The sequence below is a fragment of the Pan troglodytes genome, chromosome 13 (assembly GCF_028858775.2).
Source record: "Pan troglodytes isolate AG18354 chromosome 13, NHGRI_mPanTro3-v2.0_pri, whole genome shotgun sequence".
NCBI lineage: Eukaryota > Metazoa > Chordata > Mammalia > Primates > Hominidae > Pan > Pan troglodytes.
Window position 1 is genome coordinate 59230398 of NC_072411.2, and position 25543 is coordinate 59255940.

General features: G+C 35.6%; 1 pseudogene; it reads right to left on the reverse strand.

Annotated features, from left to right (window-relative positions):
* Positions 1-278: 278 nt before the first annotated feature.
* LOC459671 (cyclin-dependent kinase 7-like) lies at positions 279-1188 on the reverse strand (annotated as a pseudogene).
* Between the last annotated feature and the right edge of the window lie 24355 nt (positions 1189-25543).

The window sequence follows — 25543 nt, forward strand, 5'->3', positions numbered from 1 at the left end:
CTTTGAATGTATCTATAGCCTTATATTTAAAGTGAGATGTTTCTAGATAGAATATACTTGTCTTGCCCTTGTTAATTCAATTTGGCAATACCTAGCTCTTAACTGACAAATTTACACAATTTACATGTAATATAGTTACCAATATGATTGGCTTTAAATTTACCAATTTGTATTTACAAATGTGTGCTACATATTCTTTTTTATTTTAAAATACATTTAATAAAAATAACCCATAGTTTTATATATTTTACATGTGTAGGATATTTACAAATTCACTTCCACAGCATTTACTTAATGTTTACTATTTTTTCATTATTTGCCTTTTTGACTATTTCCTTCAGTAGTAAAATGTTGTCCAGTGTTCTCTTTAAAAAATTAGTTTCTTGGGCAATCCTCCTTGTTCCAAGGCCTGTGTTCTTTTCCTTTTTGTCGCCAAAGCAGGATTTGATTGCTCCTTTAAGGTTTCCACTGGACAGTTGTGTCTTGGCAGCTGACATCCAGGTGTTGGCCCTGGCCGATTACTGAAACACTTCATTTTCAGTGCCTGTGTGGCCGTAATTCGAGCACATGGATTAAATAATAAGCCTTGTATGAGATCTAGTAAGTCGTCTCCTGCTGCACTGAAGATGTGATGCCATGGGATTCCAGGGAAACTCTTAAATGTCACATAATCTGGAAGACTACACATGTCCGGCCACTGTTCCTCAGTTGGTGTGCCCAAATATTCTTGTTAGCTGATCAAGCTCTGAATCTCCTGACAAAAAAGGAACCCTTAGAAGTAACTCTGCTAATATACAGCCAACAGCCCACATGTCCACACCTACACCATACATCCTAGCTCCAAATAGTAACTCAGGGGCCTGATACCACCTGGTTGCAACCTGATATGTATAAGCTCTACTGGGGCTCCCAAATGATTTGGCCAGGCCAAAATCTGCCAGTTTTAGAACTCCATTTTCATCTAGCAACAAGTTGCTTGGTTTCAGATCCCTATGTAGGATCCAATGTTGATGTAAATATTCTAATCCTTGAAGAGTCATCAACATGCAGGCTTTGATGTGTGATGTTGTCAGCACAAGACTATTATCCTTTATTATAACCTCTAGATCAGTTTCCATAAAACCAAAGACAAGGCTAATATTAGACTTACATCCAAAAGCATCAAGGCGGCCAATTATATTTGGATGACTTAGCTCTTGTAATAATTGTATCTCTCTTAAGGCTGTTCTGTTTATACCATCTTTAGCTTCTGATCTATGTCCAAGTTTGATTTTCTTAATGGCGACAATTTGGTTGGTATTCTTATCTCTGGCCTTGTAAACCACGGCAAACTTAAAGCCTCCAACAGCCACTTCTGTCCACCAGGCTCCATTGCATTAGTATATATTCTTCTTTTTCTCTTCTTTTTTCTGCTGTCCTTTTGTGTTAAATGAGCATTTTAATTATTCAATTCTATCGTCACTATTGGCCTATAAGATAGAGCTTTTTGAATTTTTTTACTGTTTTCTCTAGGATTTACAATATACATGTTTAACTTCTTACAGTCTAAATTTTAGGAATATATCACTTCAATATGTTGTAACAGCCACACATCACTTCCTTCCACTAATTCTTTGTGCTATTATTTTGTTATGTTTTACTCCTAATTATGTTACAGTCTCCCCACTGTACTGTTACTATTTTTCTTCAGTCTTTCAGAAGTATTTTTAAATGAATTTTTATATTCTCATATCTTTACTATTTAGAGTATTTTATCAATATTTTGTATAGATCCAGATATTTATCATGTATCATAGTCCTTCTGACTGTAAAACTTTATCATTTCTTATGGTATAAAACTTCACTGCCAATGAATTTTCTCATCTTTTGTTTGCTTAAAAAGTACTCTATTTTATTTTCATTGTTAAAAGATAGTTTTGTGTGGTATAAAATTTTGAGCGAGTTAACCGTTTTTTTTTCTTGTACTTTAAAGATATTGATTTATTGCTTTCTGCCTTATTTAGTCCCTTATGAGAAGACTGCTGACATTCTTATCTTTGGTCTTCTATATATAATCTTTTTTTTTCCTTTGGATGCTTTTAAGATTTTATCTTCATATTTGGTTTTCAGAAGTTTAGCTTTCATATGCCCAAGCATTTTTTTTATTATTTTTTCTGCTTTAAACCCTGGCTTTTTAAATCTGCTATTTGCTCTCTTTTATTCATTTTGGAATATTATTTGCCATTATCTTTTTTAATATATTCTGTGCCATAGTCTCTTTCTTCTCCTCATAAAACCTCAATTATATGTATGTTAGATTATTTGATATTTTTCTATGGCTACTGAATATTCTATTCTCTTGTTATTATTGTTTCTTCATTTTTCTGTCTTTTTTAGTTTGGATAATTTGCATTGGTCTAACTTAAAGTTCAACAATTCCTTTCACTGCTATATCCAGACTGTTGATAAGTCATTCAGCAGAAAATTTATCAAATAAATTATTCTTCTCTGTTTAGCATGTTTTTAAAAAATTTCTAGCATTCTCACTTGATTTCTTTTTAAATTTCTATATACCTGCTGAAATTTCTCATTTGTTCATACATGTGTTAACCTTTTTTACTGCACTCTTTAACATATTTAACACAGTTGTTTTGAAATACTTCCTCTAAAGTACCATGATCTTATCACATCTTGGTTTGATTCTGTTGACTCCTTTATCTCTTGATAATGGGCAATTTGTCATAGTCGTTGTTACTGTTTGTGTGTATTGTATAATAATACTTTGAATGTAGACATCGTGGCTAAAGAAAAATTGAGAGTGAGGTAAATTTACAACAGGAAATGGGCACATTTCTTATGTCAGTTCGTTAATATGGAGGTTAGGTCACTCTAAGTAGTAGTTGAACTCAGTTGGATGTGGTTGTTACCTTTGATTCACCATAGACTTCCAATTCCTCCAGTCATAGACTACTACTACCTTGTGCTTAGGTTGAGGCACCTAGGGTGCTGGAGGGTTTTAACAGTATTTCTGCTCCATCCCACCTTTTAGCAGACCTTTCATCCCCATGCCACAGAGTGGGTCTCCGTTCAGTATCTTTCCCCTTTCCCAGAGAATATACTGCCTGCATTAGCTTTTTTCTAGGTACAAGGCTTTTGCAGGTGCCAGGGGATTTTTAGTTTCTTGTTTTAGCCTTCTCATCCTTCCTTCCTCTCTCATCATGATAGCCAAGATCTGCCTTGCTTTTTCATCAGTGCAAGATCATGTGCTTAAGTAACTTTTCTATTCCATTCTTAGTGATATACAGCATTTCTCATCTACTCCTACTCCAAACTGGCATCAGGGGTGTATGGACATTGCCTGCTTCTCTCTTAGTGGCAACACCTTTATTTTCACGTGAGGAAAGGATTCAGAACAGGGCTAGACATTGCACCTTTCCCTCAACAGCAACCAATCATATCTACATTCCTGTATCACCAAAGAATTTGCCATGCTTCCAGTCCTACTCAGGAGCACCTGGTTAGGGCCCATGGACAAGCATTGGTGAGTGTTTGCAGATTCTCCTTTGTATGGGGTTTCCGTGGGTTCTCAACTATGATGCTGGCCTATTGGGCCTTTAAGTATTTTTTAAATGTTCAATTTGCATTAGTCAGGATTCTCCAAAAAAAAGAGGACCAATAGGATGTATATAAAATGATTTATTATAAGGAATTGGCTTATGTGATTATGGGCACTGAGAAGTCCAAACCCAAGGGAGACAATGGTATAGATCCAGTCTGAATCTGAAAGCCTGAGAAGCAGGAGAGCCAGTCATATCAGTTCCAGTGCCAGTCTGCATCTGAAGGCAAGAGAAGACTGCTGTCCCAGTTTGGAGGCATTTAGACAGATAGAAATAATTCTTTCTTAGCACTTTATTCTATTTAGGCCTTCACAGATTATTTTTTGTGGTTTGTTGTTGTTGTTGTTTTAGTAGAGACAAGGTTTCACCATGTTGCAGGCTGGTCTCAAATGCCTGACCTCAAGTGATCCACCCACCTTGGCCTCCCAAAGTGCTGTGATTACAGGTGTGAGCCACTGCACTGGCCAGGCCTTCAGAGATTGCATGAGACCCACCTTCATTGAGAAGAGCAATATGTTTTACTCAGTCTACTGATTCAAATGCTAATCTCATCCAGAAACGCTCTCACAGACAGACTCAGAATAATGTTTAACCAATATCTGGGCACTCGTTGGCCTTGTTAATTTGGCACATAAAATTAACCATCACACAGTTGTTTTCTTTTTATCTGATTTTATAGCTGCCATCTTTTTCTACTTTGTTCTGCCAAAGGCAAACTTAATGTGGCCCACCTCTCCTGGAGGGTCTTGACATCCTCTGAAATTCATTGTTCTTAGTTGCTTTGCAACCTCAACTATCTGATGAGTACAAATAAGACATAATTTTGTAGATTAATTATTTTTATCATTAGAGTAGGAGCTTTTTATATCCAAAGTAGAAGCAGCTTTCCCAAATAGTCTTAACATTCAGGGTAAAAAACTTTTGAATCAAGTCATGTTCATTGAGCATCTGTCAGTTTGTTTGATTTTTTTCAATAACTGAAAAAAAATGAGTTAACAATGCAATGTCTCTAATCTTAATGCATTACAAATCTAGTTCATGGGATAGGATGGGACATATACTAAATAATACTGACAGTTTAGTGAGAATAAATTAATAATAATTTTATTTTAGCTAAGAGCCTACGTCACCAAGGCACATCACAATGTTGAAAACTATTCTGACTTCAAATTTTGCTTAAACCAATTCTATGTTGCTCAATATTTAAAACAGTAGTAGCACTTGCCTCATTACTCACTTTATGATATACTTTTATTTCTATATTTTTCACATGCAAAACATTTATAATGGCATTTTTATCTTATTCCTGTTATTACTTTTAAGAATAAAATTGACCTTTTTTATTTTTTGAATGATCATGCTTGGCTCCTCTGAATGAAGCCATAGAATTTCATTCCTAAATTCTAACAAGCTAACATCATGCTTAACTAAATCTTTTCTTTTATGAAGAGTTTAGAGAACTAAAATATGATGGCCTTGAACAAGTTGTAAAGATATGCATTGTTTTCTTTGCTGAATAAAAGCATGGACATAGAAAGGTAGCTTGACAGCGATCGACAACATTTTTATATTAATGTTTCCCTCATGGTAAACATAAAAACAGACCCACTTCCCACAATAAATATTATTTATGTATGACTATGTAAGAGTTTACTAAAATAACAATTTACTATTTTTGAAAATTATGTTAGAGAGATCTAAATATTTCTTAATTTCAATTTTGCATTTTTAATATCATATTATACAAATAACTTTTTAAAGTTTAGAATACAAACATATCTGTGGGACCCTGAAATGTTCAAACCCTCTTGACACAGTGCCTATAAATGTATTATTAACAAAATGATCTTACTCTCATCCTTTTAATCAAGGCCAAGAGTGATGGTAAAGACAGAAAAGGTGACAGAGGCCAAACCACTAGTGGCCACAGCTCCATAGTTTCTGGATGAAATAATTTATACACTAACACTAACAGAAATAACCCCATTATACACCCTAAAGGGGAAAGGGTAGCTGTGTCAATAACGGATCATGCATGTTTATAGTTATTTAGATTCATGTAGTTAAACGTGATCATCTACAGCTCACTTGTAATATGTTTGAAAAAATAGATGAAGACAGTATCATTGGAAACTTTTCATACTGATAGCTAAGTTCTGTACTTCTGCTACAAAGTTGAAAAATGTGTCCTAAAAGGCAAATATATAAAAACATTCCTGTGAGAAGGGATAGCAAATTGTTCCAAATCTATATAAACCTCGGCAGGTATAAATCCTGTAAAAGCTGAGCATTCCATTAACAATTTAGAGCATTCCATTAAACAATTCCAAATGTCATCAGAGTTTCTCCAACATATAAACCATATTTCTATCAAATTCTCCCCCATTTTTGACTATTTGTTGTTCATGCTATTGGTGTGGATGCCAAACTGAAATCTATAAGAATTAACCAAGACAAGTACCTTAAAAATTGAGTTCCCACTCCCCTATACAAAGCAATCTGGCCAGAAATGCCCGAGCATGAAAATTATTACAATTTTGATCTCTTGAGATTTTCTGGAATCTTGCTGAAAAGGAAACTGTTCTATGAAACTGTTATTTTAAAGATCCATTTCAACTCCTCTGAAAATTATTAACTAAGAAGTAACAGCATCAAGTTAATTTTGTGGGCAGTGGCCAATTTCCACTTGCTCTTCTCCCTCTGTTTTCCCTGCTACAAACAGTAAAAAGATGTCAGTGCAGTTGGCTATTCCCTAACAGCAAAATTCCCCTCCCATTCTAAACAGTTGAGCAGACTCTCAGTACAGAATAAACTATTGGTCATGGGTCAGAGCCCACAGTTCTTTGCTCTTTGTCTTATTAATTTTTAAAAATATATGTGATGATCATCTCCTGAATTTCAATTTCCTGAAGACAATATGACAAATTTATTTTAACTATTCTGATGCAGAAAGCTAATTAAGTAAACTGGTTCAGCAACTGATCATGTTTCACTAATTTCAACCATCTGCCTCAACATTTGTTCCTATGTGTACCAGCTTTCATAGCTTCTTTCCTCTAATAGCAATTAATGAAACTGTTAATAAGCTACATATATCATACACTGTTATAACAATTTACCAAAGGGTAGCATTATGAGACAAATTATATTTAACAATTGTAGAAAAATGACTCTGATTATCAAATGTACAACATCAATTAGATTTTTTAAATTTATGCTTCTCAATTAATTATCTAATTAATTTGGTGCACATTCTATGTATAATTTGTAATTTTAAACTCCTGGTCAGATTTTGCCATCTATTTTTACATGCTGACTGCTTATATGAGGCACATATTAATGAAACATAACTTCCCTGCAAATTACTGAGCCTTGCTTTTATTTTCATTCATTGTGCTTTTTCATAAGAACTTTTTCAATTGTTGTGCAATGCATAAAAAGGCAAATTGTACTATTATCCAGTTTTTGCACTATATTCAAAGAATGATATATGCACACACATATATAATAATTTTAATTTTAAATGAGGTTAATTTATAAATATCTTTTACAAATATCTTTTAAAAATAAAACAGTACACCAAAAAACAAAAAATAAATGGCTTTTACAAAGTAAGTCCTATCTAATTTAAACTTCAATAGCATTATGGATCTGGTTACTCCTGTACAAATGAAAAATATAAAATATGATTTGACTTTGCCAAAGATTTGGTATTTATTTTCCTGGTACTTAAAAAAATTTAAAAAGTGAACATTCCTTCAAAATATGTTTTATAAATACACGGTATTGATGAGTAAGTGCTGAAAGCTCAACTCATCAATACTCTGTAGTTCTCTGTTTAGCCACTACTCTGTCCAAGGGTATGTGAGTGCACACACACTCACTCATATTCAAAATCATAGTCTTCTCTATTGTAACCACTACATTTGCTTCGATAACCACATTTATGATATTATTATAGAGGAAAAAATCCTGGATATCATGACATCCAGGACATTTTTACAAAGCTCCAAGATGTGGATGATTCTACACATTCTCCCCCCCAATAAGTTGTGTGGACAGCATAGACCTAATCTAAGGATTTTCAGCCTGGGCATGGTGGCTCACGTCTGTAATCCCAGCATTTTGGGAGTCTGAGGCGGGTGGATCACTTGTGATCAGGAGTTCAAAACCAGCCTGTCCAACATGATGAAACCCGTGACTACCAAAAATACAAAAATTAGCTGGGTGTGATGGCACATGACTGTGGTCTCAGCTAATTGGGAGGCTGAGATGAGAGGGTCACTTGAACTGGGAGGCAGAGGTTGCAGTGAGCATATGGCACACCTGCACCCAGCCTGGGTGACAGAGCAAGACTCTCTCTCCAAAAGAAAAAAAAAAAAACCCTAAGGATCTTCAAAATGCTAATAAACAAGTGCATATTGGTATGGTTTAGTTAGGAGCAAGGGTTGAAGGGGCACAATGAGATGCTAAGCAGTCTTGGTTCCCTTGTGTTTTGCATATAAAAATATGCACAGCAAAGAAATTTCTATTGAAACTATTACTACTTTACTATTGTTATAAAAAGAGAATTGAGGCCGGGCGCGGTGGCTCACGCCTGTAGTCCCAGCACTTTGGGAGGCCGAGGCGGGCAGATCATTAGGTCAGGAGATCGAGACCATCCTGGCTAACACGGTGAAACCCCGTCTCTACTAAAAATACAAAAAATTAGCCGGGCGTGGTAGCGGACGCCTGTACTCCCAGCTACTCGGGAGGCTGAGGCAGGAGAATGGCGTGAACCCGGGAGGCGGAGCTTGCAGTGAGCCGAGATCGCGCCACTGCACTCCAGCCTGGGCGACAGAGCGAGACTCCGTCTCAAAAAAAAAAAAAAAAAAAAAAAAAAAAAAAAAAAAAAGAGAATTGAGATAACCCAAAGAATAATAATCAAAATAATGCAAATGACAAGAATGAGATTCTTGGAAGAATGAGGAAAAATGAATTGCTAAAAACATTAAGCAAAAATGACAGAATAGTTTGTCCTCCTTTAAACCTGCCCCAATTTTATTGTATAAATAACTTACATTTTACAATGGATACACTATATCTTAATTAAAATAATCAGTTTGAAAATACCCTAAACCAAAGAAGCAATAAAAATACTGAGAAACCCTGCCTTCTTCAAATCACAGGAGAATAATTCCACCCAGCTATCTTAGTCTGATTTATTGTCACTAAGCAGAATGCCACATACTGGGTAATTTATAAACAGTAGAAGTTTATTTGGCTCATAGTTCTGCAAGCTGGGAAATCCATGATCAAGGGGTCATCTGGTGAGGGCCTTCTTGCTGTATTATTCCATGGTGAAAGGGCAGAAAGGCTGTGAATTCCCTTGCAGCCACGGCAAAAAGAAGACGACAAAAATAATGGTTTCTACTACTCTTTCTTTTCAGAATCCTGAGACGAGAACCTCTTGTGGTGAGAAGCACCAACAATCACCACAGAGGGTCCCCAAATTAGCTACTACTCTAGGGAGAACTAACTCCTGAGGTAATCTCAATTCTGGCTCCATTCCCCTTACCTAAAATAGTCTCTCAACTTTGACCTTGATAACACTGGCAGCAGATAAAGATGAAGACACACATCATAAATTCAACAAGTACCACTCACTGACTGGTAATGGGAAATTTGGTCTTAAAGGTTCCGTAGACCAGAGATATCTAACTCTGCAGGCTTCCTATGAATAAACACCCCATATCCTACCCTCTCTTTGACTACCACTCTAAACGTGGCCACTCAGCAGCCATCTTCCTTTGTAAAGGTGAAGCAGAAAAGTTCCAATGAGAAAAGTCATTGACAACTTTGCTTATTGGTAGTACACTAGTCATTTTTCAACCAAGCCTTCAAAGACTCAAATGTATTATCTTGAATACAAAGAGCAAAATCTAATATCTCTAACATTTTCAGGAAAATCAACTGTTTAGTATAGGTTTTTTTTCTCTTTTAATAATGTCGATTTGTGGGGGTTTTTTTTGTGTTGTTGTTGTTTTGGAGACAGGGTTTCACTCCCCTCTCCCAGGCATGAGTGCAGCAGCATGATCATGGCTCACTGCAGCCTCGATTTTGCAGGCTCGGGTGATTCTCCCACCTCAGCCTCCTGAGTAGCTGGGACTACAGGTGTGTGCCACCACGCTCAGCTAATTTTTTTGTATTTTTTGCAGAGAAGGGCTTTTGCCATATTGTTCAGGCTGGTCTCAGACTCCTGGGCTCAAGCGACCCACCTGCCTTGGCCTCCCAAAGTGCTGGGATTACAGACATGAGCCACCATGCCTGGGCAACAATGTCACTTTTGAAAACCATATTTTTAAGAAAATTATTTAACCATTAATTATTTAGGCTGTAATAACAACTTGAGTTATTTTTTGATTGTTAATTAGCGAACTGTTTATAATGAAATAATTCCCTAATAACTCACAAGACATGTAGAACCCTTTCCTCTGATAAATTGTCCCTGATATGCTTCTCTTTTGCATAGAGTCCTTTGTCCTTCCTCTAAATTGGCTGTTATTTCTCACCATTGTCAATATGTTACTGCTTCTCATCTGCTCCCTTACTCTATGTACAATTGTCTGGGTAAGGTTTTGAAAGTGTGCCAACCTCTTCTCTGGAGTAAGCTCTGGACTATCATTTATCATTTAGAGGGCTTTTTCATTTACTCCCTGGTTCACAATTTGGTTTCACACCACAAACTAAAATCTGCCTTCTGGACCCATTGAGGTTCGCCATATTGTATATGTTATTGTTGTTTTCCCAGAGAGCATCATATGTTTAAAATAGATTGGCTTGTGTTACCATAAATAAGAAATAAGAACTTGCCAGGAGTTTAATATATAGCCTAATGGCCTTAGAAAAATGCAAGCAGTTTTGACAAGTTTCGTTCTCATAGGCATTTTTGGTTTCCACCAAAAAATGACTTTTAAATAAGAAAAACATAGCTATTTCCATGGTGGCTAGCTCTGGCTCTTTAAATTAGGCCAACTCAAGTGCATACATATACTATAGATCCTTAAAGCAAGACTTAGGTATCCACCAGGGTTTATAGCTTTTATTGTGAACCTCCTCTTACTTATTCCCAATCTATTCCTTCATTTTATTTCTACTAAGCCTCAATCTTCTGGATCTGTGACTCCTGACTTTATTTCTGCTTATGGTATTTGAGCTTCAGTTTTGCCAGTGAATCTGGTTTGGCTACTATTCCCATTTTTTACTCCATTGGTTACATCTGGTAGAAATCTCTTGCTACAGCCCCAGGAAATACACACACACACACACACACACACACACACACACACACACACACACAGACACACACACACATCTAGTCACAGGAACCCACACATCTACCCTTCACTCTGTATTGAGAGAGTATTTAGACTCCCAATCTCAAGGTCGTTGTGCATTAGAGCAAGTTCAACACTTATTGATAGTTTGCATCAATAGGAGGCAAGTTATCCTATATCTTCTGGCAAAGTGAAAGGCATGTGAAATGGGAGAATGGAAAACATTATTTCATGACTTTTTTCTTTTTCACATGCATTTAACCACCTCAGGATTAAATGTGCAGAAATGTAATCAGAAACATGAATAGAAAGTTAGTGATTACTTAATAAGATTGTTTAACTTTTTCAAAATCATGAAAATTTCCAGCCACAATTTTTAACAATCTGCCAACTACTCCATAAGATAAAGCAACAGGATGTTGAAGAAGTCTTTTCCTATTGTCTTGGAAATTTTGCTGAAGTTCCAATAATGAAAACAGTAGGAAATAAGTACATTCACTTTCTGAACAAACAAACAAACAAAAGTAGATACACCTATGCTAGACTTAATTAAGATTATAGAAACTATCTAGTGATTCCATCAATCACACTGAACTATTTCCTGCCTATAGGAGAATTGATAATAAATTAGAAAGGGAGATTGAAATAGATCATCCAGATAGAGAGTGCTGTGTCAATTCATTTTCTTTCCCCAAACTGTAAAGGAGAGAAAGGAACTGCTCCCCACCCACAAGCAAAGAAAGATTGGCATGCTTGCCAGTGAGACAAGCATTTAACTTTCCACATGAATATTTGCTAAGCTCTGACAATCTTGGAGAACCAGAAGTGAGTGAGGTGATTAGGTGTTTGGACAGTTTGTAATGTTTGTCTTAGGGAGACTGGCAGCATATGAACAATGAGATTGACATCTGCTTCCTGCTTGGAAAATTTTGAAGGCAGCAATATGAGTGGAGTGTCAGAGATGGGCAGGGTAAGACCATTCAGCTGTAAGGTCAGCTTGTCCTTACAGCAGTTGGTGTGGTTAGAAATCCTAAGTCCCCTTAAGCCAAATGATCACTACTTACAACAGCTGGGCTCAAACCAAGTTGATGCAATTTTGTCCAAGATGGCTGCCTTCTGCCTTGAGAAGCTCCAATATAAGTGGCTAAGTGGGTTGTTCCCCCAATGTCAGAAAGTAAAAGGGGTCCGGCAGAGCTCAGAGCTCATTGCTCTGTCATTGAATGTGAGCAGGCTCTAAACAGAGTTTGTCATGTATGAGTGTAATCTCCTGGAGAAATCATCATATGTTCTGGGAAAGAAGCAGATGACTGTTTGCCAAAGGGCTTTAAAAATTCTGAACATTCAGCATGAATTCATAGTGGATCATGAATGATTCTAAAATTTGTCTTAAAAAAAATTCCATGATAGGCTATGCTGCAAAAACAGGTTTATTCTTAAAATAGCACCAAAAACCCTATGTTTGAGCATTCTAACAAATTTTGTACTATCAATATTCTATGCCTGCGCAGTGGAAAGAAAGAAGGAAATGTGAGTAAGAAAGCCCTAAGTAATTTTTAACAATGATAAAGGAGCTTGATTTAATGTTAACAAATAGAGATGTTTCAAGTAATGACTTGGCCTTTTGAAAAGACATTAAGGGGGGCTCCTGTGGTAATGTGGGCAATACTTACACACTGTTAGACTATTACCACTAAAAGACAAGGACCTACCAGAAGTGACCATCCTCACTTATCCACTGACAGTACAAAGATTGGGATTTACGCCATCATCAATCTAAATACTACAATTGATTGCTAAATATGAATTTTTCCTCTCCTTTCTAAAAATAGCCCTCCTTATTGAATACAACAAATCCACTGAATAAATGAAAGACAAACCAAAATCTATTTTTGAACAAAAATTAAAAATAATACTCCTGAAGCTAAAGTGATTTTCAGTTTCAAATGCAAAAACAGAAAGATAGAAATAAACATGTACATTGTTTAGAAGAGGTGGAAAGATTTTGAATAAACAAGTGATTTAATAAACCACATAGCTTCTAATCCTTTCAAAATCCACTGTTCCTTTTCTACACACAACGATGCCAAGTTTAGATCCTTCTCAAATGTCACAGTTTTGATTTCTGAAATGATCTTATTTACAGATACCAAGTCATATCTTCTTGTTTTCAAAATCTTTTAAGTTTATTAGAACTACTATCAGTGAGTTTAAAAACAATCCCTGCGGCCAGGCGCAGTGCCTCATGCCTGTAATCCCAGCACTTTGGGAGGCTGAGGCAGGTGGATCATTTGAGGTCAGGAGTTTGAGACCAGCCTGGCAACATGGCGGAACCCCATCTCTACTGAAAGTACAAAAATTAGCCGGGCCTGGTGGCGGGCGCCTGTAATCCCAGCTACTTGGGCGGCTGAGGCAGGAGAATCACTTGAACCTGAGAGGCAGACATTGCAGTGAGCCGAGATCACGCCATTGCACTCCAGCCTGGGCAACAAGAGCGAAACTCCATCTCAAAAAATCGAAAACAAACAAACAAATTCCTGGGGTATCCAACTGAAAGACCAACAAGTGACCTTGAAATTAACCTTAGATCCAACAACTTAGAAAAATCAAGAGGGAATAAGATAAGTTACATATTTTGGGGTTTTGTTTCTGTTTATCTCAGGATTTAACTGAATTCAGGATCTTTTAAAAACTCACATGTAGGGAGTTTCCTGCTTTTCTTCCTGGTTAAAAAAGAGACTAAAAAATGAAATTTAGTACCAGAACCGTATCTTCTCATATTTTCATGTCTACTAAATCTATAGAGGGTTGCTAAGTGAATAAAACATACTTCCATTTTCTGAATCCTAGAATTCTGTTTTAAAACATTTCAATGTTGGAGGAAAATAATATCAACCACATTTTAAATACAGGAGTCAAAGCAAGTACTGTGTTTTTAAGTCTAGATTCCATTTAGGCATCTTTTTAAGCTAGTTAGGTATGTATGATAAGTAAGCATGGCCCAGCTATAGAAACACAACAAAGCATGATTGGACTAAAATAAGCTGCAGAGTGGTTTTGTTTCTCTCCCATGATCTGGCAGGTCACATTGGGGAAGACTAGGTTGGGGGTGGCCATGACAGCTGACTCTCAGTCCTAACCCTTTGTAATGGAGGCATGATGGTTTTTCTGTCATCGTGTCCAAATGACAAAGGAAACAGCCAGAAAAATAAAACGTTTGCATCTGTTAAGTACCACCTACACCTGCCTACAGATCTTCATGACGCAGATTGAGAACAAAGTGCATATGTTACTAGGCAGAGGGGGCTGGGGTTCATAGCACGAATCCTATTGGCAGGGATGTATTTTAGTGAGTTGAATTATGCCTGTCTGATAAACAACATTTGGGTTCACCACAGGGAGGACTTGGAAAGAGAGGCTGTTCACAAGGAGATGCTGACACTTGGGGAAAAAAAGCGCTGAGGAAATATAACAGAACAAAATCCCATTTAACTATTGATGATGGCTTCTCCAGAATGAGGTTTTGCTGGTCATTACTATCCTGGAAAAAGTTACACAGATACTGATATTCCATTAAAAAAAAATAGACTCATTTCTTCAAATAACTATCACTATACCAATAGAATTCCACTGAAAAAAGACTTAAAACTTCTGGACAATTTTAAAGAAATCTGGGGTAAATTCCTCCCACAGACTATAAACTAGTTCAACCATTGTGGAAGACAGTGTGGTGGTTCCTCAGGGATCTAGAACTAGAAATACCATTTGACCCAGCCATCCCATTACTGGGTATATACCCAAAGGATTATAAATCATGCTGCTATAAAGACACATGCACACGTATGTTTATTGGGGCACTATTCACAATAGCAAAGACTTGGAACCCACCCAAATGTCCAACAATGATAGACTGGATTAAGAAAACGTGGCACATATACACCATGGAATACTATGCAGCCATAAAAAATGATGAGTTCATGTCCTTTGTAGGGACATGGATGAAGCTGGAAACCATCATTCTCAGCAAACTATCGCAAGGACAAAAAAACCAAACACCGCATGTTCTCACTCATAGGTGGGAATTGAACAATGAGAACACTTGGACACAGGAAGGGGAACATCACACACTGGGGCCTGTTGTGGGGTGGGGGGAGGGGGGAGGGATAGCATTAGGAGATATACCTAATGTAAATGACGAGTTAATGGGTGCAGCACACCAACATGGCACATGTATACATATGTAACAAACCTGCACGTTGTGCACATGTATCCTAGAACTTAAAGTATAATAAAAAAAAAAAAAAATATATATATATAAAAGCTGATCCACCATTATCAAGTAGGCTTCATCACAGGAATGCAAGATTGGTTCAACATATGCAAATCAATAAATGTGATCACCTAAATAGAACTAAAACAAACACCACATGATTATTTCAATAGATGCAGAAAAGGCTTTCAATTAAATTCAATATCCCTTCATGTTAAAAACCCTCAATAAACTGGGCATTGGAGGAACATACATCAAAATAATAAAGCCCATCTAGGACAAACCCACAGCCAATATCATACTGAATGGGCAAAAGCTGAAAGCATTCCTCTTGAAAACCAGAACAAGACAAAGATGCCCTCTCTCACCACTCCTATTCAACGTAATACTGGAAGTCCCAGCCAGAGCAATCAGACAAGAGAAAAAAGAGGCATCCAAATAGGAAGACAGGAGGTCAAACTATCCCTATTTGCAGACGACATAATTCTATACCTAGAAAACTCCATCGTCTCTGCCCAAAAGCTCCTTCAGCTGATAAACAACTTCAGCAAAGTTCCAGTATACAAAATCAATATACAAAAATTAGCAACATTCCTATACACCAACAACATCTAAGCAGAGAGGCAAATCAGGAATGCAATCCCATTCACAACTGCCACAAAAAGAATAAAATATCTAGGAATACAGATAACTAGGGAGGTGAAAGAAAAAAATAAGATTAAGAGTCACCTCTGAGTTTGAAATTTTGGATTTAGCTAGATGACTTAGCTAACACTCATATTTGAAGCTTATTTCAGACTCTACAGTGTAGTAGATACGCAATTTATATATTTTTATCTTAATTGGCCTCTTATTCAGTAATCTTGCTAAATTCACTTAAATTGTAATAATCTATTTATAGATGCCTGAGGATTTCTTAGTAATGCAGTTATATCTTCTGAAATGCAACGACAATTGTATTTTTTCCTTCCCAATTCTTGTAGTTCCTTTGTCTTGGTTGACTTTCAGTTAGGCTCTTCAAGACAGCATTGAAGAATATGTAGTAAATTTGCAGCCATATTGTTCCATTCTTCAAATCCAGATGAAAGTTTCTGGCATTCCCCATAAAGTATTATATTTCTGGATGTTTTTGTAGATACCCATTATTAAATTAAGAGCTCCCTTCTATTCACAGTTTGCTAAGATGTTTGATCATGAATGGGAATTGAATTCTAGTCTAAACTTTTTCTGTATATATTGAGAAGACTATATGATTTTTCTTTTTTAATTTGTGAAGTCCACGGATTTTTAAGATGATAAACCAATTTTGCATTCCTATAATAAACCTAACTTAATCATGATGTATCATCCTTTTTGTGTATTGCCATTCCGGGTTTACTAATACTTTGTTTAGGGATTTTATATCTATGTTCCTGAGTAAGATTGGCTTGTCAATTTTCTTAAAATATTCTTAAGTTTTCATTTCAAAGTTACGCTTGCCTCATGAAACAAGTTGAGGAATGTTTTCTTTTTATTTTCTAGTAGAATTGCTCTAAATTGATGTCTTTGTTCTTAAAACGTTTGATAGAATTCAAACGTTTCTGGAAGTATTCTTTGTGGAAAGAAGAGATATTGTTTGATTGGTCAGCTTAGTTTGGTTTTATTTGGGTTAATTTGTTTACTTTTTGAATTCAGAATTCAATATTTTAATAGCAAAAGATATTGATGGTTTATATACTCTTATTATTTCATATTAAAACTTTACATTAACACTCATTTCTTATTTCCATTCTTGCATCAGTTTTGGTAAGTTTTGATTTTTTAGAAATTTCTCAATGTCACCAAAATTTTCAAATGTATTACTGTAAGTCATTCATGATATTCTCCTTTGATATTTTTTGTTTCTGAAGGGTCTATAATAATGTCATTTTTTCCATTTATTATATTTGTTATCTGTTCTCTTTTTTTCTTGATCATTTTACCAAACATTTACCCATTTTATTAGCCTTTTCAAATTAATCTATTTTATTTGCCTATTAGACTTCTGGCTTCGTCAATTTCTATATTTTTAAGAGAAGCACGTTTAGATTTAGCTTTTTATTGATACATAATATTTGTACATTTTGTTACATGCATAGAATATGGAATGATCAAGTCAGGGTATTTGGGCTATCCATCACCTCAAATATTTATCATTGCCATGTGTTGGGAATATGTCAAGTTCTCTCTTCCAGCTATTTTGAAATCTACAATATGTTGTTGTTAACTATAGTAAATCTACTGTACTATCAAACATTATTTCTTCTATTAATTGCATGTTTGTATGTATGTTTGTACCCATTAAACAATTTTTATTCATTCCCCCAATGCCCCCCACCCCCCACCGCCAACACACACCCTTCCCAGCCTCTTTCTACTCTCTATCTCCATGAGTTCTATTTTTTTAACCTCTCACATTTGAGTGAGAACACATGATATTTGTTTTTCTGTGCCTTGCTTATTTCAGTTCACATAATAACCTCCAGTTTCATCCATGTTGCTGCAAATAACATAATTTTATTTTTTTTATGGTCAGGTAGTATTCCACTGTGTTTATTTACCACATTTTCTTTATCTGTTCATCTGCTGATGGACACTTAGTTTGATTCCATATCTTGGCTATTGTAAATAGTGCTACCATAAACGTGGGGTACAGGTGTCTCTTCAATATACTGATTTCCTTTCCTTTGGATAAATACTCAACAGTGTTATTGCTCAATCTTGTGCTGGCTCTACTTTTAAGTGTTTTGAGAAACCTCCATACAGTTTTCCATAATGGCTGTACTAATTTACATTCCCTCCAACACTGTATAAGGGTTCCCTTTTCTCCACATCATCACCAGCATCTGTTATTTTTTTTTTTTTTGCCTTTTTAATAGTAGCCATTCTAACTGGGATAAGATAATATCTCATCATGATTTTCATTTGTGTCTCCCTAATCTTTAGTGATGTTGAGCAATTTTTCATACCTGTTGGCCATTTCTGTCTTCTTTTGAGAAATGTCTATTCATATCTTTTGCCCAATTTTTAGTGGGATTATTTGTTGCTGCTGTTGTTGTTTTGGCTGTTGCATTGGTTGACTTTCTTATATATTCTGGATATTAGTCCCTGGTCAGATGAATCATTTTGAGATATTTTCTCCCAATCACCAAGTTGTTTTTACTCTCTTGTTTCCTTTGCTGTGCAAAAGCATTTTAGTTTAATATAGTCCCATTTGTCTATTTTTGTTTTCATTGCCTGTGCTTTTGAGGTCTTAGCCATAAAATCTTTGCCTAGACAAATGGCCTATAGTGTTTTGTCTATGTTTTATTCTAGTAGTTTTACAGTTTGGCATCTTACTTTTAGATATTTGATCATTTTGACTTGATTTATATATATGGCAAGAGATATGGGTCTAGTTTCATTCTTCTTCACGTGAATGTCATTTTCCCAGAACCATTTATTGAAGAGGGTGTCCTTTCTCCATTGTATATTTTTAGCAACTATGTCAAAAATAAGTTAGCTGTAAATTTGTCGATTGCTTTCTGGATTCTCTATTCTGTTCCATTGGTGTATGTGTCCATTTTATACCCAAACAATGCTGTTTGGGTTATCATAACCTTGTAATATATTTTGAAGTCAGGTAGAGTGATGCCTCCAGCTTTGTTCTTTTTGCTCAGGATGGCTTTGGTTATTCAGGCTCTCTGTTGGTTCCATATAAACTTTGGGTTTATTTTTACTATTTCTGTGAAAAATGACATTGGTATTTTGATAGTGATTACATCGAATCTTTAGATTGCTTAGTATGGTCATTTTAATAATATTAATTCCTTTGATTCATGAGCATGAGAAGTTTTTCCATTTATTTGTGTCCTCTTTAATTTCTTTCATCAGTGTTTTCTAGTTTTCCTTGTAGACGTCTTTCATCTCCTTTGTTAAAGGTATTCCTAGATATTTCTTTTTGCACCTGTTATAAATGGGATTGTCTTCTTGATTTCTTTTTCAGCATTTCATTACTGATGTATAGAAATGCTACTGCTTTTTATATGTTGATTTTGTGTCTTTCAATTTTTCTGAATTTGTTTATTAAATCTAAGTGGTTTTCTGGTGGAGTCTTAAGGTTTTTCAAAATATAAGTTCATGTAGTCTGTAAAGAGAGATAACTTGACTTCCTCTTTTCCAATGTGGATGCCTTTTCTTTTTTTCTCTTGCCTGATTGCTCTGGCTAGGACTTCTAGTAGTAGGTTGAATAGGAGTGGTGAAAGTTGGCATCACTGCCTTGCTCCAGTTGTTTGAGGAAAGGCTTTCATATCTTCCCCATTCAGTGTGATATTAGCTGTGGGTTTGTCATATATCACCTTTATTACATTGAGTTGTGCTTCTTTGATGCCTAGTTTGTTGCAAGTTTTAATCATGAAGGATGTTGTTGTGTCCTTGTCTGGTTTTGGTGTCAGGGTGATGCTGGCCTCAGAGAATGAGTTTGGAAAACCTCCTTCTTCTTCAAGTTTTTGAAGTAGTTTGAGGAAAATGTGTTTTAATTCTTAGCTATAAGTTTGGTAGAATTCGGCCATGGATCCGTCCAATCCTAGGCTTTTCTTTGTTGGGAAACTTTTTAAAATCAATCTTGTTACTTGTTTTTGGTCTATTAAGGTTTTCTTTTTCTTCCCTGGTAAGTTGTGTTAAAAGAAAATGCTTAGCTGAATTAAATTAAATAGTTTAACTGAGCAAAGAGTGATTCATGAATTGGGCTGCCTCCCAAGCCAGAGTAGGCTCAGGACTTCAACAGAGCCATGTGGTGGAAGAAGATTTATGAACAGAGAAAGGAAAGTGACGTACAGAAAATGGAAGTGAAGTACAGAAATAGCTGGATTGATTACAGCTCAGCCTTGGCCTTATTTTAACACAGTTTAAAAAATTGGCCACCTTTAATTAGCCAAAACTCTGATTGTCACAAGAGTATGCTACTGTCTGTTTACAACTCCATTTAGGTTAGTTCATGATATACAGAGAAACCTTTAGGCCAGACTGCAAGGAGGCAGCTTTCAGCTAAACTTGATTTAGAAGTTGTATGTGTCGAGGAATTTGTCTATTTCCTCCAGGTTTTCCAATGTATTAGCATACAGTTGTTCACAATAGTCTCTGATGATCTTTTGTATGTTATCAGTGATATCAGTGATAATGCCACCTTTTTTGTTTCTGATTTTATTTAGGTCTTCTCTTTTCTCTTGGTTAGTTGAGCTAGCAGTTTATTGAGTTTCATTGATACACTTTACATTATTTTTTGGTCTCTATTTAGCTCTTCTACTAATTTTGATATTGGTTTGTTCTTGTTTTTCTAGTTCCTTGTGGTGTATCATTAGATATAGTTGGGTCATTTTTTAATCCATTCAGCCAATCTATATATTTTAAATGGAAAATTTAACTTGTTTACATTTAAGGTTATTATTGGTATGTGAGGACTCTACTCATCTAACCAATATTGAATCACTGCAGCCTTTCAGGTAGATATGGAAATATGTCAATGTGGCTCTAGGGATGTGGGTGTGTAGGGACTATTGGACCCCAGGGCAGGATGCAGTCTGGTGAGGACTGGGCTCTGAAAATGGCATTGTGCTACAGCTGCTTAGGACTCAGGGGGTAGTGAGGGTGGAACCTGGTGTGAGCTCCCTCTCTGGAGCAATGCCATCACAAAATCTCCAGGTAGCTCCCTATGCTAGTTTCAGAGCCCATTAAGATTGAGGTGCTCTCCAGCGGGGCTAGGATTACAGAAGTCCACAGAGGGAATGTGGACTGCTAGGGGTCTCTTACTTATACTTTCCTTACACTGGGGAACCGCTCCTGGTTCCCACCCAATCCTGGCCAGGCTGGCTGCCTGCTTCCTTCTCCTTGCACACCTCAAGTGTTTCCTGTCACTTCTGTGTTAAATTCCAGTTTTCTCTATTAGGTGCTCTATTTTACATAATATTTTGGTTATTCTTGTGGAGGAGGCAAGTGCTAGATGCCTCTAGTTATCTTGAAGCCCCTTGTCAATCTCTTTTTTTTTTTTTTTTTTTTTTTGAGACGGTCTTGCTGTCACCCAGGCTGGAGTGCAGTGGCATGATCCCAGCTCACTGCAACCTCCACCTCCCGGGTAAAAGCAATTCTCCTGCCTCAGCCTCCCTAGTAGCTGGGACTATAGGCACGTGCCACCATGCCCGGCTGTGTTTGCATTTTTAGTAGAGACGGAGTTTCGCCATCTTGGCCAGGCTGGTCTTGAACTGCTGACCTCAGGTGATCCACCTGCCTCGGCCTCCCAAAGTGCTAGGATTACAGGTGTGAGCCACTGCACCTGGCCAATCTTTATTTTTATGAGTATTTTCTATTATATTATTTTCAGATTCGTTTTAGTTTTTACTGCTATTTTTATTAGGACTAATATGTTATCTTTGATTGTTTAAGTTAGATGTTTACTTCACTGATTATTAGCTTTTTTACTTTATCAATATATCTATTTCAAACTGTAAATTTCTCTCCAAACACAGCTTTAGCTACATCTCACAAGTTTTGATGTGCAGTACTTTTATCATCATTTACATCTACATTTTCTATTTTTCATTGTGATTTTTTTCCTTAACTCATGAATTACTTGGAAGTATGCTACTTAATTTCCAAATATATGGGAATTTTCTGGTTATTTTTCTGTGGCTGATTTCTTGCTCAACTGTATTGAAGTCAGTAACATGCTGTATGTTTACATTCCTTTGAAATATTTGAATCATAGTCTAAAATAGTGTCTCTTGTAAATAGCATACGATCTGAAAAATTTTTAATTGATACATTAATCTCTTTTTATTTAATGCAAGTACTGATATTCACGGTTCAAGTATATTATTTTACTAATTGTTTTTCTGTTTGTTTTGCCCATTCTATTATTACTTTTCTCACACTTTACTTTCAAGTGCATTGATGGATTCATTTCTTTAAATTTTTTTTATCATGGTAAATACATGTATCATAACATCTACCATCATAACCATTTTAAGTGTACAGTTAATGATATTAAGTACATTCATATAGTTGTGCAACCTTCATCACTATCCATCTCCAGAACTCTTATCTTGCAGAACTAAAACTCTATACCCATTAAATAATAACTTTTCTGCTCTCCTCCCCTTATGCCCTTACAACCACCATTCTACTTTCAGTATCTATGATTTTCACTATTCTAGGTACCTAATATAAGTGGAATCATACAGAATTTGTCTTTTTTGTGATTTGTTTATTTTACTTAGTATAATGTCCTTGAGGTTCATTCATATTATAGCATGTGTCAGAATTTCCTTTCTTTTTAAGACTGAATAATATTCCATTGTACATATATACCACATTTTTCTTATCCTTTCATGTGTCAGTGGACTCTTAGATTGCTTCTGTGTTTTAGTTAATGTGAATAGGTGCTATGAATATTGATGTACAAATAACACTTATAGATCCTGTCTTCAATCCTCTTGGAGTATATTTCCAGAGATAGAATTGCTGAGTCTTATGGCAATTCTAGTTTTTTGAGGAACAGGCATACTGTTTTCCATAACAGCTTCACCACTATACATTCCCATCAACAGTGTGCAAGTGTTCTAATTTCTCCTAAAGGATTGACGATTTTTTTATTCTTGCTTTCCCATCTATCAATATGAAATTTTTATATATGTTTACTTTTTTACACTTACTCTAGAAATTGCAATGTACATTCTTGACAAATTTAAATCTAACTTGATACATTCACCATCTTCCAAACAAAGTAAAAAACTTGCAACGCTTTAATCCAAGTGCCTAATCCCCACATTATATGCCATTTTTATTTTATATGTTAATTCTTTGTATTTTAAACTTTGTAAGACATTATTATTACTATAGTATTATGCAGTCAATTTCCATTTAGATTTACATATATTTTAGAATTTTACTATTTTTATTGTTCCTTGTTCTTTTCTGAATCTCAAAGCTTCAATTTAGATTTTTCTTCTATTTTCCCTGAAGAATACCCTCGACTTTTTTTTTTTTTAACTGTGAATGTGAGTCTGGTGGTCATCACTTTCTTGGCCTATTTTTGTTTTCTGAAAGATATTTTCATCAACTGTGGAATTTTTTATCAGCAATTGTTTTCATTTTAATACTTTAAAGAATTAATTCCATTGCTTTCTGGTTTGTTTATTTTGTTTTGTTGTTGTTGTTGTGAAGAATTCAGCTGTCAGTCTAATTATTGCTTCTCTGAAGACAACCAGCATTTCTTCTTCAGCTACATTAAAAAATTTTTTTTTTCATCTTTGGTTTTCTGGATTTCTTTTCTTTTTTAAAAATTTCTTAAGTATTCTTTTCTTTTCTTTTTATTGCTTGGGGTTTGTAGGGCTTCTTAAATCTTTGGCTTACTGTCTTTTATCAGTTGCCTCTGCCCCATTTTTTTCTTCTCTCCTCTTAGACTTTGATTAAACATGTTAGCCCTTCTCACGGTATTCCTTGTGTCTCTTACCCTCCCTTCTGTATATTCTAATCTTCCACCTCTCTGAGCATGGATGTCTAAAGTTCTCAGCCGCTCAGCCTCACTGTGGCCTCTTTCTAAATTTAGCAATTCTAGGGGAAAATAATCTCTAACCACTGCCTCGCTGAACTCAGCCTCACCCCTGTTTTCATCCATTTTGCTCGGCTTTCTCTCTGTCTTGTTTCAATTCAAAAGAATTCAAGTAAATGTTTCTTTTTTATATATTATCCAAATTTTTTTTCTCAGCAAAATGATGGATTGGATATATCTCAACCATCATCACTTTGTGCCTATAGTATGTAAAAGAAAAATTAATACATTCTTAAGCAATACATTCCCACAGGCTGAATCATCTTCCTCAACTTTGAGAAGACATACACATCAGGAAACTGGAAAACCATCTAAATTGTATTTTTTGGTTGATGCCCTTGGTTTTTTGCATTAGACCTAATGACTACAATGTGAAATAGTAGAGGCAAATGTATCCAACTTTTCATAAAATTGTAAAATAGGTGAAGTTGTTTTTAGTGCCCTTTTGGATTATCTCCTCCAATGTCCACAGTTGTCAATTATGTCAAAGAAGGTTGGAGGAGGTACCTTGGGTCAAGCCAGTTTTCTTTTTTCTCTGCATATAAGGACATTAATGGATTAGAATACCAAATGTGGGGAAAGCTTCAGAATTAATAATTTATTGAATAATAGTCATTAGAACTTCAAGGTATTGTAGACTTGTGAAATAATATTTTTGATGTTTCTTTCCATTGTTCCTTCAAATCACATCACTTAAGTAAATGCTTCAGTCCATTCCTAAGAAAAAGTACTATCTTTTAACAGCAGGAGTAAGATTAGGATGATGCCAATTAGGAAGTAATAGTAGCTAATGATTATTGAACCTTTACTATATGACCAGTAATGTGCTGTATCCTTTATGCACTGTCTTATTTCTTTTTCACAAAAACCCAATGACAGCTTGCCAAAGTCACTCAATTCCAAAATGTCATAGCCAAGATTCAAACCCAAACCATTGACATTTGAGTTCATGCTTTATGTACAGACATGAAGAGTGGGAGCATGACTTCTTAAAATTATACATTTTTTTGAAAGCTTTAACTCTTCAGTAGTATTCTATATTTTTTGGTAATTGTATTAATAAGTTCAGGCTAGTCAATCTACTCAATATTTGTTTTAAGTGTCTCAGTTAATCAAGTAATAGCTAGACCACTGCATTCTGTGTGCTAATTTCTAAACTTCAGACAGTAGACAGATGATAGAGGATGACATATTGGAAGCCAGAATTTATAGAGCCAGAGAAGAACTCATGGAAAAAGTAAAGTTAAGCCCTGTGGCCAATTCACAATCAAGGATGATAAAGGAGTTCTTGGTCACAGAGTAAGCAGAAAGGCAAAGTCAACCATTGAGACAGAGTTGACCTCTCCTTCCTCAGCAATTCCCCTGAGCCCTTTCATGCTCATTTTTCTTGATATTTATTTAACTGTATTTATATGTCTGCTTTCCCTGCTATTCAAGAACTTCTGGATAGCCAGGACATTAACTTATTCCATTTTGATATTCCTAGCATTTGCCATGGTACCAGGTACATAGATACTGTGAATGGATGAATGGAAAAAGAGAAAAAGGAAGAAAAATACTTCAGATACTTAGGGATCATGAAATAATCTTCTACTGTAAAATTATTCTCTTCTTTAGTGGTAGAATACTCAGGGACTAGAGGCTTAAAACTGGCTTCATTACAACCTGGAACATCCTGACATCAAGGTAGCTATTTTTATATTAAAATGAAACAAGAGGATCTTTTAAAAGAAAAAAATATATATACCCATTTTTGCCAATA